Below are 5,756 nucleotides of genomic sequence, written 5' to 3'. Positions count from 1 at the left end.
CTCAGTTTCGGTGATTCGTTTAGAGTGAAACACCGACTCAACTGAAGCAACGTGAAAAGGTCTTAACAATCCTTTTGAGGTTAATCCGGGTTAAGTGAGAATTTGTCTTGACGATGTTTAGGCAATAAATTAAGAGGAGTGTTTATGTTGGAGCTAAACTCTTTATAGTTGTGTTAGTGGCGGAGAAGAATTGTATATATATATTTTTGTTACCAGATGACAATTTTATCCATCAACTTTGTCTCGTCTGATTTAAATAAGGAAATAGCATAGCTGGTGAACTTATTTACTCGGTGTGGACTTACATCTCTAAATAAATGTCAGTAAAGTTATTGAAGTTTATAAGAATCAGGTAAGTAAAATTTACATATCCAATTTAGACCTTGAGACGCACGGTGGGCAGGTAACACTCCCCAGCGAGAGGAGAGAAAACAACATTTATTGAATTACAAATTAGGATGATCGCGTCGTTGGCCTGAAAGATGTCAGGTATTACATCTGCAACGGTAATGAAGCTCTTCCTTCTTCTTCTCCTTCTTCCTCTTCCTCCTCCTTGTTCCTCTTGTTCCTCTTCCTCCTCCTCATCTTCATCTTCGTCTTCTTACTCCTCCTCATTCTTCTTCCTCTTCCTCCTCCTTCTCAGGAAAACAATAAGGGGAAGAAGAGAGGGAAGATGGATTCGAACCAGTGAGAGGTGGATTCGAGCTTCTTTGAGTAGACTGAAGCGCCAGTAAGATGTAGTAGAAGTGAGAGGCGAATTGAAGACTGTCTCGAGGAGAGTTTTGACCTATTTTACCACAAGGAAGATTTATTTCTACTCTCTGCTTGATCTTACAGCTTCATAAGAGTGATGAACTTGACTTAACGTGGAGATAAACGCTGAATTACAAGTCCATATTTACTTATTTAGAAACATTACATACACTTAAGAGTTAATGGACCTTTAGCACTTTAAGAGCACCTAAAAATTCACTTAAGTGTTCTCGTACCTTGACCACTTTAAATACTCCCAAAAACTCAATTAAATTCTCGCACTTTGATCGCTCTAAAGTCTAAATAAACCTCGATCACTTTAATTAAGTTTACAAACTCATCTAAGATTACAAGTGCCTCTAGGTTAGGTTAAGAATCTCTTCTATGTCTAAAATTACTTACCCAGAATTTACTCACACACACACACACACACACACACAGACGTCCCCAAACTTCAAATTACAGAATACAGTTTTAGGAAGGTTTGGAACAAGGGATAATAAGGCTCACTGTGAGGCTAAAAGACCTCAGAAACTTTGCCCAAATTAGAGTCTAAACTAATTTCTGGAACCTAACAACTTTAATGGATTCCTGTGGCCTTCCTGGCCATGGTAAAGTCCTCTTTCTACGGACATGAGGCTTAGGGTAAGTTCAGGGATGCCGCGACAGACATTCAAACATTCAAACATTTCTAGGACGAACATTCAAACATTCAACGCGAGAAACATTCAAACATTCAATTATTCCAAACATTCAACAGGACAAACATTCAAACATTCAATTATTCAAACATTCAAACATTCTCACTTACATAAAACACTCTAATCACCAAACATTTTTTCCAACATCTTAATCATCATACTATATTCGTTAAAAAACATAAACGAAAGAGAATAAGGGATAAACAATAAAGATGGGGTGTGGGATGTATAGAGGAACAGATGAGGCAAGATGAATCAATTTCCCCAAATCTTATGAGTAATGATCCATTCACACGGTACCTCCTGATAAATTGACTCTTGTGTGATGTTTTTCGCAAAGAAGGTCTGTATTATTATTGACTCTTTTATTTGGAAGAAAGAGAGAGAGAAACATTAACAAACAACAAAGATACTTTAAACTCTCCTTTTCTCCCAGCCTTCATCTTTAATAAAACCCAACTACACATCAACGGTAATACCTAAAATAAAAAAAGTAAAAAAAAAGAGAGAAACGAAATAAAAAAATGATAAAACCTAAATATTTACACAACTATGGACTAGAATTCAGGGCTATGTACAGAACCCTCTCAACGGGATACTGGATACATTTATCGCTCACTGGAACACTTTTATGTGATCCTAAAACATCGTCGTTGGCTACTGGAATCCATATAGGAATAACACAACATTTCTATAGGCTCTGGTAGGGATTATAGCATCTGGGTGTTGGGAGACTGAAAGGACAAGAGTATTTTAGGTTTATGGATAATTGGATATGTTTATAGGGGATTGGATCAATTCTTATAGACACTTAACCGATTAAATTAGCTATAAGGACCGTGTGGGTATATAAACAATGTACGTAAACAGTACAGGTATAGAGTGTACACAGACAGTGCATGTACACACTGAGAGTTGTACGGGGCTTAAAAATTATTATAATACCTGGAATAGTTTCAAATTATTGGAATATTTCTATGACCTTCAGTGTAGTTCAGTAAGCTTCAGTATAGTTCCATAACCTTCCAGTATAGTTCAATAACCTTCCAGTATAGTTCAGTAACCTTCAGTATAGTTCAGTAACCTTCCAGTATAGTTCAATAACCTTCCAGTATAGTTCAGTAACCTTCCAGTATAGTTCAGTAACCTTCCAGTATAGTTCAGTAACCTTCCAGTTCAATAACCTTCCAGTATAGTTCAAAACCTTCAAACAACAACAACCAAACCAACACCCAGTATAGTTCAATAACCTTCCAGTGTAGTTCAGTAACCTTCCAGTATAGTTCAATAACCTTCCGTGTAGTTCATAACCTTAGTGTAGTTCAACCAGGTGTCAATAACCTTCAGTGTAGTTCAATAACCTTCCAGTGTAGCTCAATAACCTTCCAGTGTAGTTCAATAACCTTCCAGACTTGTCCTGTGGGGTAGTTAGAACAGCTATATAGATCACCTGTAGCCTTTGTATGGTGCTGACTTGCAGAACATTTTATTACGCCACTAAAATCTTTCTACAGGTTATTGGAACGTGTTTATCAGCTCCTGTAAGATTCTCCAGCCTAGCTCCAGCCCTGTAATTTCCCCAGTTCTCTCCAGCCCTGTAAGTTTCTCCAGCTCCTGTAAGTTTCTCCAGCTCCTGTAAGTTTCTCCAGCTCATGTAAGTTTCTCCAGCTCCTGTAAGTTTCTCCAGCCTGTAGTTCTCCAGTAGTTTCTCCAGCACCTGTAAGTTTCTCCAGCTCCTGTAAGTTTCTCCAGCTCCTGTAAGTTTCTCCAGCTCCTGTAAGTTTCTCCACGAGCCATAAATATTTTCTTCTGGGGAGTTTATTTTGTCCATTAAAATATTTCTCTTAGCCAATCACACTGTTCCATCTCTTTGCACTGGAACCTCTTTAATAGCCCTGGAACCTCTTAAATGGCCACTGGAACCTCTTAAATGGCCACTGGAACCTCTTAAATGGCCACTTGAACCTCTCTATTAACCACTGGAACCTGGAAACTTTCCTTGCACTACCCGATCCCTTTCTAACGCTTTAATAACAGTACAGATGACTGGAACCTTTACTAAATGCAACTAAAGCTGATATCTCAATGGGATCAAAGGTCATTCCTAAAGCTACTGTCATTTTACCATGGACGAGTTACTGGAATCTATATTTATGATCTGAAGGCAATTAAAACCCTTTATAGTCTAGTGTGAACCCTTTCTATTGGGTATTTGATTATCTTTATTAGTATCTGATCCTCATGTTTATATTAATTGCGTGTTTATGAAGGCTTTGTCCAGTTAATCAACCACAGACTGTATTAGAATGATAAATTAAAGTCTATCGACATATTATTCAAACCCTATTGGCGAGTCCTGAGATAGATGAATGAATAGATAGATAGATAGATAGATAGATGAATAGATAGATGAGAGTAATCATAACCCGCATAAATAATTAATTAACTTACTATGGCCAAAACTTTCCATCAACTTTTTCGAAACTTTTGCAATGGAAGTTTATTTTTTGTCACAGAAAGTTTTAAGAAGGCAAGAAGCGGCGAAAACACGTGAAGAAGAAGAAAAAACAGAAAATGCTATTAACAAAATGAAAACAGGTAAAACAAACACAGCTATATGAGTTATTAAAGCAAACAAACACAGCTATATGAGTTATTAAAACAAACAAACACAGCTATGTGAGTCATTAAACAAACAAACACAGCTATATGAGTTATTAAAGCAAACAAACACAGCTATATGAGTCATTAAAAGCAAACAAACACAGAAATGAGTTATTAAAAAAATCCTTTACAAAACTCCCCCATTACTAAGGACAAATGAATCTTGCTAATAGCCGATCTGACCCCAAATGAACACTACGACTCTATTAAAAGCAAATAGACACAATTAGCAAAAAATAATAGCAACTGATATCATTTATAGATTACATTAACCTTTTCATCAATTAATTAAATCATCATAATAAATCAGACTTTAAAAAATAATTATTATGGCTCAGGTATCTAATTAATCTTAGCCACAATCAATTTATGAAATCATGGTGATAAATTAACCCATAAAAGTGTAATTTTCATTATTTAGAAATTAATTAATCTAAACTCAAATAAATTAATAATCGATAAATAAATCTGTATAATCTATTAATTATTCCAGAATTTAATTTAATTTTAATTGTTATGAGTCCATGAACACGCTGATAAATTAAGAAAAAAATTACTTTATTAATTTAAAGAATATTTGTCATGAAAAAAGAATAAATCATTAGAAAAATTACAACAATTTAAGAAAATTTATTATAACATTAAAAAATTACATTAGTAAATTAAAAAAAAAAAATAATATATATATAATATATATATATATATATATATATATAACAATATAAAAAAAATAAAATAAAATGTAAAATGAAACAAAAATAAAACAAACCATGTTATTCACCAATTAGTTAAAACAGAAAAAAACACTCACGAATCAATGAAACTTCACTAAAAAATTATCATTCCAAATAAAAACGAACAGTCAAGCATAACAATAATAATACCTCATATAACACAACAAATTGAACAATGTGAACAACTATGAACGTAATTATAGAGGTGTGTACAGAACCACTACTAGGTTAGGTTACGTTAGGTTTTTTTTAAAGTAGTTGTTCTTGCATTAAATTTTCTTCATCACACCCAGATAACAATACCTATCATTGTCTTCACCTAAAATAGTTAACCTAAATTTTTCTTCATTATATCATTCCATAATTGTCTTCACAGGAACCAGTTAACATGGTTCAGGTAAAAAAGACATCATTCTGCCTCACACACACACACACACACACACGATCAAATACCATGAGGAGAACTTCAATTAACTGGGAAAATGAAGAGTGGGTTGAGTGGCAGTGAGGTGTGTGTGTGTGTGTGTGTACGTGTGTGTGTGTGTGTGTGTGTGACAGCTCTGAAAATATCGATATAAACACCGGAAAAAAATATACCATTACCTTCCGAGTTCAAAGTGTCAACTCATTAAAAGTTGAATTCGAGATAAAATTCCTGTAATCATGAATAAGTGTTGTGACTTACTTAAAATACAAATATCTTTGTAGTTGTAGCATAGAAATACACAAAACAACAACAACAACAACAACAAACCAAATAACAACTAACAACAACAACAACAATAACCAACAACAACAACAACAATAACAACAACAACAACAACAATAACAACAACAACAACAATAAATGACGAGGATTTATTTAGATTAATCGACCAAAGGCTTAAAAAATCAAAAACCAAGA

The sequence above is a fragment of the Homarus americanus genome, unplaced genomic scaffold (assembly GCF_018991925.1).
Source record: "Homarus americanus isolate GMGI-L3 unplaced genomic scaffold, GMGI_Hamer_2.0 scaffold32095, whole genome shotgun sequence".
In the NCBI taxonomy this organism is placed as follows: domain Eukaryota; kingdom Metazoa; phylum Arthropoda; class Malacostraca; order Decapoda; family Nephropidae; genus Homarus; species Homarus americanus.
Note: the sequence above shows the minus strand (reverse complement) of the source record.